This window comes from Anser brachyrhynchus (genome assembly GCF_964034855.1).
Source record: "Anser brachyrhynchus genome assembly, chromosome: 15".
NCBI classification, from domain to species: Eukaryota; Metazoa; Chordata; class Aves; order Anseriformes; family Anatidae; genus Anser; species Anser brachyrhynchus.
In genome coordinates, this window is record NC_137733.1 from 153917 (window position 1) to 168157 (window position 14241).

Sequence of the window (14241 nt, forward strand, 5' to 3'; positions counted from 1 at the left end):
GTAAAGGTTCTTTAGAGACAGATATAAAGCAGTTTGATAGCATTGGTCCAATTGCTCTTGAATAGGTGTCCATATCACAGAAAAGCATACCAAGACTGGCATTGATTGGCAGCCTTGTTGGCAGATTCTGGAATACGGTCCATGGACTGATTGGATAGAGAGGATGAACTAATGCATCCACCCATTTTCAGAGGTAGATGGTTCTTGTCAGCATTGATAGATAGTGGTGGGGTGGGGTATGAAACTTGGCAAATCCTTTCCTTTGGTTCTTTTCCTTCATCCTTTATTTAGTTTTTGGTTTCTCGAGTTTCAGAGTAATACTTCTCAGAGAAACAAAAACTACTTCAAAATTGAATAAAGAGAAATCAAGTCGATACTATTCCTGAAATTTCATATAATAAAAACGTTAGTGGAAGAGATGAGGCATTTTCCTCTCAGTCATATCTAGAGAGTTGCTATTTTGACTTCTACCAGAAGAGAGGACTGCCCAAATGTTTTTCATCAGAGAAGGCAAGTCTAGTGGGGTGAAGTGGTGACGAATCGTCTTACAAGGGGCGTGAAAAGTGCTTTGCAGGGAAAGAATCAAGATGCCAGTCTGCACTTTTTCTTCTCATGTCTTGGCATGTTAGCTAAAAATAGAGACTGCCTGATTTTTAGAAGATTTTGGCTATTGCATTTTTTTGCCTGTATGTAGATTCAGACAGCCTCAGGCTGCTGTAGTCCAAAACTATATTTTAATAAGCAGCTGGTTTTGGTTATTGTGTTTGTATTTGAAGCAGTGTTTTTGTGTGTGTGTGTTTCTATGTGTGTTATACATTGTTTGCTTTGTTGTGGGGATGAAAAATGTGAAAGAAAATTAATCAGTTTTGTTCAAATGGAGCACGTTACAAACTTCTGAATCTGCTTATGGACGTTCATCATGCAGATCTGGCACATCAGCAGAAGCTCCTGTACACAATTCCTTACTTTTTCTCTTAGGACTTTTGGCTCTCACACTGAACATTAATTTAAAACTAATTAAAAAAGATGAAAATACTTGTGATCATTTATCATTTTAATTAAATTAGAAGACTTGAGGGAATGTTTGTGGTCATTCCTGACTACTCACACATTTCAATTGTAAATTAATGGGAAAAATGTTCCCAGAGTAATTTGCAACCAGTCCCGTGAGTCATGTTACTCACTGCTTTTTCAGAAAACTTCAGTGAATAGGGGCTGGGTTAATCTGATGGACAAATATTACATTAGACTGCAATTTTTATGGAAAATACATTATTCTCCAAATACCAAGTATTGCTTCAAATATCAAAACATGTAGCAGTCTTTACACTGAGTTACATGCTAAAGACCAAGGCACTTCTTCATCACGGATCTTGGTGTGTAGACCTCTGTTCACAAATACAATAATAAACTTTCCCTATGTTATAAAGCCAAAAGTAAAAAAAAATAAATGAAAGTTTTCCTGGTAGCATGGCACAGAGGTTTATGCATAAAGACTACATAGTTGAATGATTTAAGATTTTTCATTTCCAATTTGGTCAACCCCTATTTAGCAACTTAGTAGTAAATCTGTAGTTCATCTTGATATTGACTTGCTGATATTAAGTAGAGAGTTTCACATGTGGATTATGCCTGTTAAAATTGCTTTTTTGCTGTTCCTTGAAAACATGATGGTTGTGACCTGGTCACTGCACATACTGCATGGTGAACAAAATTAAAAGAAAAACTTGGTGAATAAGTGTCCTAAATGTGGACTCTGGAGGAAACAGTGAATATATGGGGCAGAGTAAATATTTGTTTGAATGTGGGAATTTTTGTTTGATGTTTACTTTTCTCTTATTTCCCATAAAATACTCCCTCAATGACAAAAGAGTAGATTGATAAATATTATAACATGTCAGGCAAAAGAATCACCACTGTAAAGAGAGGCCCTTGTTGCCCAGAAAGGTTGGAGTTCTTAGTTTTTTTTCTTACTCTAAAAGTCTTAGTTTGTATTCATGACATAATCTTAAATTAGGAATTTACCTTCTGTGGTAAGTGGTGCCATAATCTTAGACAATCGTCTAAGAAGCTGCTGAAGAAATGCACAAGGGATAACTATGAACTTGTGTTTGCTGAAGACTTAAAGCTCTCTCTCCCTGCAATGCCAATCTTATCACAGGAGGGCGGAGGAAGAAGGAAGATACAGACTACACTTGGGAACTCAACAGTAATAGAATCAGCATCTATGGAGTACATATGGTAACATGCTTATTTCTGATGTACAGTCCTTTCCCAAGTTCTCAGTGGAACAATGAGACTGCAACAAAGGAGTAAGGATCACTGCCACAGTTGTCTCCAGAATCTTTAATCATGTCCAGGAAGGCATTTTTCTTAATCTTGTGAGAAGTTACCTTGTTCACTTGAGGTTAAAGTTGATATGAGTTGGTTCACTTTAACAATATTAGATTATGAAAATATTACATATTTACATGGAATGAGAAAAACTCTGCTGTCCTGTGCTTTCTTGCCACCTGAACTGGATTGCTAATGCTCCCTGCTAAGAAGTACAACTAGACTGAAAATCAAATATTTTTCGTGGTAATTTATGGCATGCTTGCAGAAGACACTTCTGTAAGGAGTTCGACATTTTACGGGACAAAGAAAGAGGACAGAAGGAACAAGTAGCCAATTCTTCACCTGTTTGTGCAGAATGTGCACCTGACACTTGATTCTGTTGGTAACACTAGGTACAAACATGAGTTGTTAAAGTATGAACCTGTTTAGGAGAATCTTATGGACAAATAAAAAAAAAAATGGAAGAATGTAAATAAAAATATTAGATGGATTGCTCCTGCTCTTGATGATGATGTGTAATTTACACGTTAAAGAAAAATATCTGTATTAGGCAAAACCTTGTAGGTAAAAATATCTAAAGCTAAAGCAATAACAAAGGCAGAAGTCATCTCTAGGATGTGAACACAGGGAACTGTGTCTTCCAAGAGATGGAGCTGTGTGATTTCTGCTTTTGGAAGCAAGTCAGTCTATTAGTAAACGATTCTTTGATTACTGTACAAGGACAGAAGAATCACAGTGATCTGTCATTGCTTTCTTACTCTGATGTTAATAAACTGCTGCAGTTTAACTCAAGATGGTCATTTGGGAGCTAAAAATACAGAATTTAACATGAAGGCCTCTGAATCTCAAAGAAAAACTATGTTTAGAAAAAGAAATCCATTACCTTTCTCTTTGAAGATCACAGTGATTTGCCCAGTGTGTGGTGTCCTATCAGCTCTCCTTTATTTACTCACTTTGATGATGACTGCAGTGCAGATTTCTTTGGAATGATCTATTATCCTTTATGCTCTGTAACATCTGGATGAGGGAGGGATATGATTGCTTAAAAGATAATTCAAACAAGTATTCTCAGTAGCAGTGATGGACCTCCAATTCTGGAGTGTTTATTACACACAGATCACAGAATCGTCTAGGTTGGAAGAGACCTCCAAGATCATCTAGTCCAACCTCAGCCCTAACACTAACAAGTCCTACACTAAACCGTATCACTAAGGGCTACATCTAAACGTCTTTTAAAGACCTCCAGGGATGGTGACTCAACCACCTCCCTGGGCAGTCCATTCCAATGCCTAACAACCCTTTCAGTAAGGAAGTTCTTCCTAACATCCAACCTAAACCTCCCCTGGCGCAACTTTAGCCCATTGCCCCTCGTCCTGTCACCAGGCACGTGGGAGAATAGACCAACCCCCACCTCTCTACAGCCTCCTTTAAGGTACCTATAGAGAGCGATGAGGTCTCCCCTGAGCCTCCTCTTCTCCAGGCTAAACAACCCCAGCTCCCTCAGCCGCTCCTTGTAAGACTTGTTCTCCAGACCCCTCATCAGCTTCGTTGCCCTTCTCTGGACTCTCTCGAGCACCTCCATGTCCTTCTTGTAGCGAGGGGCCCAAAACTGAACACAGTACTCGAGGTGCGGCCTCACCAGAGCCGAGTACAGGGGGACAATCACCTCCTTAGACCTGCTGGCCACGCTGCTTCTTATGCAAGCCAGGATGCTGTTGGCCTTCTTGGCCACCTGAGCACACTGCTGGTTCATATTCAGCTGCCTATCAACCAGTACTCCCAGGTCCTTCTCCGCCAGGCAGCTTTCCAACCACTCATCTCCCAGCCTGTAGCGCTGCTTGGGGTTGTTACGCCCCAGATGCAGGACCCGGCACTTGGCCTTGTTGAACTTCATGCAGTTGACCTCAGCCCATCGGTCCAGCCTATCCAGATCCTCCTGCAGAGCCTTTCTTCCCTCGAGCAGATCGACACACGCACCTAACTTGGTGTCATCTGCAAACTTACTGAGGGTGCACTCGATCCCCTCATCCAGGTCATCGATAAAGATATTAAAGAGGACCGGCCCCAGCACTGAGCCCTGGGGGACTCCACTAGTAACCGGCCTCCAACTGGATTTGGCTCCATTCACCACAACTCTTTGGGCCCGGCCATCCAGCCAGTTTTTAACCCAACAAAGCGTACGCCAGTCCAATCCACGAGCAGCCAGTTTCTTGAGGAGAATGTTGTGGGAAACGGTGTCAAAAGCCTTACTGAAGTCAAGGTAGACCACATCCACAGCCTTCCCCTCATCCACCAAGCTCGTCACTTGGTCATAGAAGGAGATCAGGTTCGTCAAGCAGGACCTACCTTTCATAAACCCATGCTGACTGGGCCTGATTGCCTGGTTGCACTGCAAGTGCCGCGTGATGACACTCAAGATAATCTGCTCCATGAGCTTCCCTGGCACTGAGGTCAAGCTAACAGGCCTGTAGTTCCCCGGGTCTACCCTCTGGCCCTTCCTGTAGATGGGCGTCACGTTTGCTAGCCGCCAGTCGACTGGGACCTCCCCTGATAGCCAGGACTGGCGATAAATAATGGAAAGCGGCTTGGCCAGCTCCTCCGCCAGTTCGCTCAGTACCCTCGGGTGGATCCCATCCGGCCCCATCGACTTGCGTACATCCAAGTGCTGTAGCAGGTCGCCAACCATTTCCTCATGGATAGCGAGGGCCACGTCCTGCTCCCCATCCCCTTCCACACGCTCAGGGTACCAGGTATCCAGAGAACAACCGGTCTTGCCGCTAAAGACTGAGGCAGAGAAAGCATTGAGCACCTCAGCCTTTTCCTCATCTTTTGTAACTAAGTTTCCCCCCGCATCCAGTAAAGGATGGAGATTCTCCTTAGTCCTCCTTTTTGCGTTGATGTATTTGTAAAAACGTTTTTTGTTATCTTTAACGGCAGTAGCCAGATTGAGCTCCAAATGAGCTTTGGCCTTTCTAATTTTGTCCCTGCACAGCCTCGCAACATCCTTATAGTCCTCCTGAGTAGCCCGCCCTCTTTTCCAAAGATTATAAACCCTCCTTTTTCTCCTAAGCTCGAGCCACAACCCTCTGCTCAGCCAGGCCGGTCTAGTTCCGTGTCGGCTCGTCTTTGGGCACGTGGGGACAGACCGCTCCTGAGCCATTAAGATTTCCTTCCTGAGGAGTGCCCAGCCTTCCTGGACTCCTTTGCCCTTCAGAACCTCCTCCCAAGGGACTCTGCCAACCAGTGTCCTGAACAGCTCAAAGTCAGCCCTCCGGAAGTCCAAGACAGCGGTTTTACTGGTCCCCTTCCTGACTTCGCCAAGAATAGAGAACTGAACCATTTTGTGGTCACTCTGCCCAAGACTGCTCTCGACCACCACATCTCCCACCAGTCCGTCACCGTTTGTGAACAGAAGGTCTAGCAGGGCACCTCCCCTGGTAGGCTCTCTAACCAGCTGTGTCAGGAAGCTATCTTCCACGCTCTCCAGAAACCTCCTAGACTGCTTTCTCTGGGCTGTGTTGTGCTTCCAGGATATGTCTGGGAAGTTGAAGTCCCCCACGAGAACAAGCGCTGACGATTTCGCGGCTTCTGCCAGCTGCCTGTAGAACTCCTCATCAGTCTCCTCATCCTGGTTCGGTGGTCTATAACAGACCCCCACCAGAATGCTTGCCTTGTTGGCCTTCCCTCTGATCCTAACCCATAGGAACTCAACCTTATCATTCCCAGCCTCGAGTTCCTCAACATCTAAACACTCTCTAATATAGAGAGCCACACCACCACCCCTTCTGTGCTGCCTGTCCCTTCTGAAGAGCCTATAGCCAGACATTGCAGCACTCCAGTCATGAGAGTGGTCCCACCACGTTTCTGTGATGGCAACCAAGTCATAGCCTTCCTGCTGCACGATGGCTTCCAGCTCCTCTTGTTTGTTACCCATGCTGCGTGCATTAGTGTAGATGCACTTCAGTCGGGCCATTGCCTTCTTCCCCGGCTTTGCCATTGTTCCCCCGGCACAGCTCCAACAAGCCTTCTTTCAGCCCCATCCCCCTTCTTTCCTAGTTTAAAGCCCTCTGAACAAGCCCTGCCAGCTCCTGAGCTAGGATCCGTTTTCCCCTTAGAGATAGGGACCCGTCTGCGGCCATCAGGCCGGGTGCCGAGTAAAGCGCCCCATGGTCAAAAACCCCAAAATTTCTGTGTTGGCACCAGCCTCTGAGCCACGTGTTAATCAGGTGGGCTTTCCGTGTCCTCTCGGTACCCCTCCCTGCTACTGCAGGGATAGATGAAAACACCACCTGTACTCCCGCTCCATCCACTAACCGTCCCAGTCCCCTAAAGTCCCGTTTGATAGCCTTCAGGCTTCTCTCATCAATATCATCACTGCCAGCCTGGACTGTCAAAAGAGGGTAGCAGTCAGAGGGGCGAACCAGGTTGGGAAGCTTCCTGGCAACATCCCTGACCCTGTCCCCAGGGAGGCAGCAGACTTCCCTATGGGTAGGGTCAGGTCGACAAATAGGGCCCTCTGTTCCCCTGAGAAGGGAGTCGCCTACTACGATCACCCTTCTGTCTTTCTTGGTGGAGGCAGTCTTGAGGTGTGGAGTCGGCTTCCTCGCCCTAGGCATCCTCCTGGGTAGACTTTCTACCTCGTCCTCACCCACTGGTCTCTCAAGCTCCAGGGCCTCAAATCTGTTGTGTAAGGGCACCTGGGAAGGTGGGGCCGGTAGGGGAGGGCGTTGCCTGAAGGGTCGAGCAGGGACCTGTCTCCATCCCTCCTCAACTTCTAGGTCGCCTCCCTCTGCCCAACAGCGACAGGGCAGGGGGTCCATACCCATTTGGGGTGTCTCACCCCAGTACCTCTCCTTCAGGCCCTGCAGGGAGTCACTCCACCAGTCTATCTCCCGCTCACACTCCCTAATAGCCCTCAACCTCTCCACCTCCTCTTTGAGTTCTGCCACCAGGCGGACCAGGTCATCCACCTGCTCGCACCTCACACACACGGTGCCTCTGCCTCCCTCAGATGGCAGCAACAGGCTCAGACAGTCCCTGCACCCAGAGACCTGAACTGCCGCATTGTTGAGCAGGCAGTCAGTCTGGGTGGCCACAGACTGTCTAGAGAGAGCGCTCTGCCTGGTGAAGATCATTGTAGCCTAGCTAGCGGTCGACAGCCATTAAAGATGTTGTTCTTATGGGCGGGGGGGAAACTCTGCCCTCTCCGCCCTCCCTGCTCGCCCTGCCTGCGCGAACTGCCGTGCCCCGCCCTTCTGACGCGAATATCCCTTTGGTTGGTTCAGGTCAGCTGCCCCGGCGATGTCCCCTCCCCATCATTTGCTCCCCCCCAGCCTGCTGGCTCTTGGGGGCTTGGAGGGAGTCCTGATGCTGTGCCAGCACTATGCAGCAATAGACACAACACTGGAGTGATACCAGTGCTGTTCCAGCCAGTGCAGAGCACAGCACTGTGTGAGCTGCTGCAGGGAGAGGTGACTCCATCCTAGACCCAACACACTGGTAAAAAAGTCCTTCAAAAAACTGAGACAATGAGCAAGCAGTGCCATGAATATTCAAAGCTGTAATTGCTATGGAAACCATCTCCAGGAATTCAACCTTTAAGTATCAGAGGCACATCATGATACAATGACAGCAAAAGAAAATGTAATACTGCCTAAGACTTCGAAGTTCAAATTGCAAGAGAAAATCAAAGCACTGTGTAGGAAAAGCCTTCGCCTTCTCCCATCTTCCCGGTTCTTTGGGGAGGATATTGAGGTGGGTGAGCCTTACAGAATCCCTTTCTGCCTGAACTTCCCAAACGGCCCCTACCAGTACTGCCAAAAAGGATGCTCTTTCCTTAATCAAATCATAACTGTAACCTGCCTTGACCAGCAGAACTGAAAAATCTGGTGTAACAATATTCAAGCCCTGCCGTTCATTTTCAGGCTTCCAGCAGGCCAATAATGGGGTCAGGTAGCAAGGGCAAGGCATCAGAGATCATCAGTGATGGCCCTGATTTCATTTCTTTTATATGAAATATTCTCAGCTTATTCTATTGTATTTGTACCACATGAAGGTATTAATGAATAGTCCACAATATTTTCATCATTTCATCTCACTTCCTTGCAGTAGCCTGCCTGCTGACAAAACAGAGGTGATCCCACAATTGTTCCTGTCAGCCTCAACCCCTATTTATGAGTGTCACTGCAATGCTTTTGATATTGATTCGTTAAATAAAACTAGCAAATGCAATATGCATATAAGTACTATTCCGAATGATGGTTAAAAAAAACGTTATTTCTGATGAACTAGCATTTGTTCTTTGTAGGTATATAAATTATGTACCTAAAATTTATATAAAAGAGAATATCACCCCAAGTATTATTGCAGAAGTCGGCTGCATTTCAAACACTAACAGCTCACTTTTCTTTTTTCAGGTACATCTTATTACAGTCTTACAAAGCAAAAGTCCACAAACACTTGGATTTATTGAAGGTTTACAGTAATATTTTGTTAACGTTGTTGTTGATAAGCACTAACTTATGCTCTTAGAGAAGGGAATTTATTAGCAAATTCTGCACACCCATATTTGTGCGATTATGTTTTTTTTTAATGACACTTCCTTACTTATTTTAGACCCATAGCTCTAGTTTAGATTCATGGCAGTATAAATTAGTTTGCCTATTGGATATCTTTTCAGGTTGGGATTTAAGGTCACTCTAGGAAGGGCAAAGTTACATCTTCAGTTAACTTGTATCTGATGCCACGTCACATTCACTTTTTCAGCACACTATTTAATTTTTTTGCCTTTTCTACCTTTTTTTAGTTCGAGTGTCCTAAGCCAGCAACCAAAGCTCCCCACAGCAAACAACCCCTAGGAAACGCCTGATTTCCACACTGCTGTCAGTCACACGTCCTGCCAGAGGTAAGCAAACAAGCACAGTTTGTCAAGCAAAGCACATGATGCAAATTTTATGCCAGTGTTATTCTGGTAATCAGAAGACAAACAACAATTATTCTCACATAATGTCACTTGGTTTAGTATTAATCCACCATTTTTTTTCATGAATGTGAAGTGGCAGAACATTAACCTCACAGATAATCGTGTCACATCATCACAGCATTTTGGATAGTGATTGTCCGACGTAAAGCCAGATTTCTCATACTGTCAAACCACATCCTGGGCTTTCAGAGTAAAAGGTGACCAAAACATAAAGCAAGTTACAATTAATCACACTTCTGTATAAGCCAAAATAATGGTCGGTTCTTAAAATTACTTTGGAAAATATGTATATTTGTTTATAAAGCACAAAAATTGTAACACCGATATAGCAAGGATATTGATTTTGCTTCTCTAAAACCCTTCCCTGGGATATCATCATCAAAGTTTGTTGACTAATGTGTAAAAATATTGGTATTGCTCAAAATGTCCAAAAGAAAAGAAACGTACTATTTGTTCTTAATAATAGAATAAAAAAAGAAAAGTAAACTTTTGGCTTTATCACAGAGTCAATTAGATTAATAAATATACCTTTATTGTCCAAACAAATTAATACATTTAAGCAAGGCTCCTACATACAGGAAAAAGAAAAAAAAAAAGTCAGACCAAAGCAATCATAAGAAATGAATAGGAAAGACAGACTGGGATTACAGCATGAAGTTCTGGGATGCCAGAGGGGAATACGCAATAAAACTGAGAGTTGGAAAGTGAAAGGCAGCAATGGAAAATCTGAAAGAATGAATCAAAGTATTAGATTTCTAGAAGCACGTATCCTTCTGCATAGGGCATATTTCTGTTTAAACCCAGGATTCAAGAAGTCTTTCTACTGCTTTCTACACTGAAGCCTTCCTTGTGGGGTGGGGGGTGGGGTGGAGGGGGAGGGAAGAAAGAAAAGAAAGAAAAAAGCAAGAAATGTGTACCTCCATCAAATACATCAAAGAAAAAAATGCAGTTGTTAGGTTGATCTTGTACCAGCATTAGTGGTAGCTTCCTACTTTATCTGCTATTTTGTCTGGATCTAAAAATTTTGTTTTTTTCTTTCTCAGGAGGCTGCCTCAGATCTCTGCAGACTTCTTTAACAAAGCCCTGTGTAACTCTAGTTCTGTCTCTTATGTTATGCTTATGTTGCTGGTTTAAACGGCAGTTTATAAAGAATCATTTAATCCATACCTCTTTAATGGTATCTTTACTTATGTGGATTTACATCTTTAGAATTCTGTTCATTTTCCTGGCTGTAGCGTGGTTTGACTCTCGCATACCACAAAGTTTGTTATTGTATAATTCCTCATTAGCATACAAAGATTATACATCTAAAGTAATGTACTTGTTTTCTTAGCAAAAGAATGAAATTATGGGGGCAGGTCTTATACTTTCAACGAAGTAAGAAAATGTACAGATGAGATTTTTGAGTATTGTATTTGTAAAATATTTTATCTGACTAACATGAAGTTTTAAAGTGATTCAAAGAACTCCTGGAGCTCAGGAGAGACAACTAACTATTCAGGTCTAAACTAAGGAGCCAGCTTCAGTCTTAACTATGAACTGATTATTGCTGCTTCATATTAAAGGTTTTCTACAGGCTCTGAAGAATGTAAGCCAACAGTTTCCTCTCTATTTTAAATTGAATTCAAAATGTCATTAAAAATAGAACAGATAACACATTCATAATACAATCTTACTAAGAAATCTGAGAGGTATGATAACTTGGCACATATTTAACTTTTTGGATAGAGTTACTGAAAGCAAAGACTTATTGATCTGAAATGCAAGTAAAGATGTAGCTCCCGATTTCGACTTTTGTATTGCATGATGAATCCCAGGAAATTCATTCAAGTTCATAAATGCTCAGGAGATGTTCCAGGTACTTTTTACTAACGAGAAGGTTCTTTTTCTTGATGTGTTTCTTGGAAATACAATTCATTCAAACTAGGATATAAAAGCCAACAATCACTGAAATAAAGGGAAGAGCCAGTAATACAGTCCCTGAACTTTTACCTTTGGAAAATAACACTGATAGGAGATAGCATTGTTTCTCACTTTCAACTGCCCCAAATGAAAACATTGTAAGAAAACAGTGATGTACTATCAAGGATCTATACCTCTTGCTTTGAATTGGACACTTAGTTTTTCTTTCCTTAAGCTGTTAACCACCCTTCCTTACTTCACTGGCATAGGTCAGCTAGGTAGACAGCCATTCAATTTATTTGCAAGTCCTGTTTTACGTGGCACAGTCGAAGCAGGGATGAGTCTTTTTCTCTGTTCAGAAATCTAAATCTCTCTTCCTAGAAAGCAGTAATTAAATTAAGGTGACTTAGTGCTTCTGCTGTACTAAAGAACTCTGGAAGGAGATATGCACCCTTGGATAGTAAATTCAGTTTTTCTCTCGCAGATAGCAACAGAACAGCCATAAATACCAGACTTCATTTGTTTTAAAATGAAAGCTTTTCTATTGTTTCAACCTATACAACAACATACTCTAAACTCCTAACTTCTAATCCTAACACTGGTATGTCTTGCACCTTGGGCAAGAGACCCATAAAAAAACTGACAGCTTCACCGCCAGAGCTCTGCAGCTGACTGTGCTCTGAATACAAACAGCTCTGCAATACAATCATCACTGCCTCGTTAAAACACGTCTCACTTTAGACTCTGACAGCGTTAAGGGGCCCAAATCAAACAGAAATGTTTGCAAAAAGTCTGTATGAGCAGCAGCTCAGCAGTGAAATGATAAGAAGACCTCTCTGCAATGGTGAAATTCACTCTATTTGATTTTGAGACATCAGTGAAGGCTGTTGGTTCTAATTTGTCTTCCTTTTTGGTGCTTGATATGGCTTTTATAAAGGAGGTGAAAAAGTGTGCTCCATTGTCTACTTAGACCAGTCTCTAATTTAAAAAGACTTAATACAATTAATACAGAGTTTAGTTCATAGTTCCACAAGCAAAAAAAAAAAAAAAAAAAAAGTCATCATGCTTTCCATTCATCCTAGAACAACCCATAACAAATCTCCCCAAAATGAAATCATATGGAAAGGCTTCAGGCTAAAGCTGTCTATGTTTGTACAACACAGTAAAAGCTGCAACTGCTGCCTTTGCCATGTGTCTTCTATAACCAAATGCTCAGAGAAATGGAAAATTCCATATATCAGGAAAGTTTTTGTCACGTTAACTTTAGGTTCTCTTTAAAAGACAGGAAGTTACAGAGGTGTGAATCTGCCCCACAGAGAGAATCAGAATGTTCCTTCAGGGAAGAGCCTGCAGTTGTATGCAGCTACTCAAGGGTTAAGGAAATTATTACAGATGGGATCCTATGTCAGCAGCAATATCCCATTTCAGCAACAGGATACAAGCATTCTAATTAGAAATGTAAAACAACATTCATTGCACATTTACAATTTGCAAATTAATATGAAAAGATATCTAATTGTCATGTTAGTATGTTTCCTTGCTCAGCTACTTCTGCATGGGAGAAACTGTAAATCTGATAATAGGTCTCAGGAAAAATGTCTGTATAAAACTGATAACTTCATATTAACTTCTAAGGTAATGACATTTTAACACAAAAACTTAGGTGCAGTTATAATTTTGTCTTTTCTTGCGCTTTGCCCGCAGGATGCTACCACAGCAATAGTGCTGATCTATGCAAAGGGATCTTCACTTACATAGCAAGCACATGATTTGGGGAGTGCAGCTTTTAAAGCAGTTACTCAACCTGCTGTGCCCACAAAGCAGCTGTACTTTGGAAGGAACACACGCGACTCCTTTCACCACAGGGAGCAATGGCAGTGACGGGCTGAGGCACTGCGTGGCTTCAGAGCTGCTTCCTGGTGCCTAAACACATGCTTATCAGGGCTCTGCGTCAGTAGGACCTTAGCTTTATTCCTCCACAAGATATTTTGACATCTCTTTAGCAAAATAGCAATCTAATAAAATATTTGGTTGTAAGTGAGAGTAATTTGTATGTTCTAATCCCTGCATTTTATAGCTATTCCGTTGGAATCAGAAGGATAAATACTCATCGAACTGCAAGTTCCAACTATTTGTGATACATATCTGCAATTCAAACAAACAGTTTTTAAGTAATAACATTGCAAGATCATTTCTTTTCACAAATAACAACTTGTAGCACTCAGATAATGTTTTTCCAACATTTTTTCACTTAGGGCTCAGGAAACATAAAATGTTCAACTAAAATGTCAAAGCCAGATTTGCATTGCCACTGCTGTACCGCAAATCTACGTTGGCCACAGCTGTGCAAACACTTGTGCACTTGTGATACCCTCTACATCCAGCCACAATGAAACACTTCCCATTGAATCACCGTTTCTTTTGCTAGTACCAAAGTAGTTAATCAGTGAAAGTACTTCCATGAAATGAACAGCTAAACACTTCCAAGTGAATACAATCACCTCCCTTAGAAACATAGGCCAGACTTGCATGTAAGTAATGCATTAATACACTTGATCCATCTGTTATTGATATACATTGCTACAATAAGGAAACCTCAACGTATTTCATGACTTTTATATAAAGAAACTATTAAAGTGGAATATTCTACATGGTCACTATTTATCTAAGATGCACGTGTGGAGAAATAAATCAAAATTAAGATTGTTCAGGGAACTTATTAAAAACTATCTTTAAAGCTTTTCATTTAGCTTTGCAATTGTGGATAAAAAAACACTGGAAATCATTAACAGCTGCTTAAGTTTAATTCTGAGTTTACTTAAAGCAAAGTGAACACAGTTGCTGTTTTTGTATGGCAATTATACCTAAGAGGAAAGTTAAGGGGAAGGAGTTGGTAATTCCAGGGTCTCAGTCTGTGCAAAGACAATCTGGGATGAGAACCTAACTTCCCTTACTAATGTGCCCTAACCATCAGACCATAGGCAGACCAGTTCTTTAACTGGTGGTCATTTTTAAGCCGC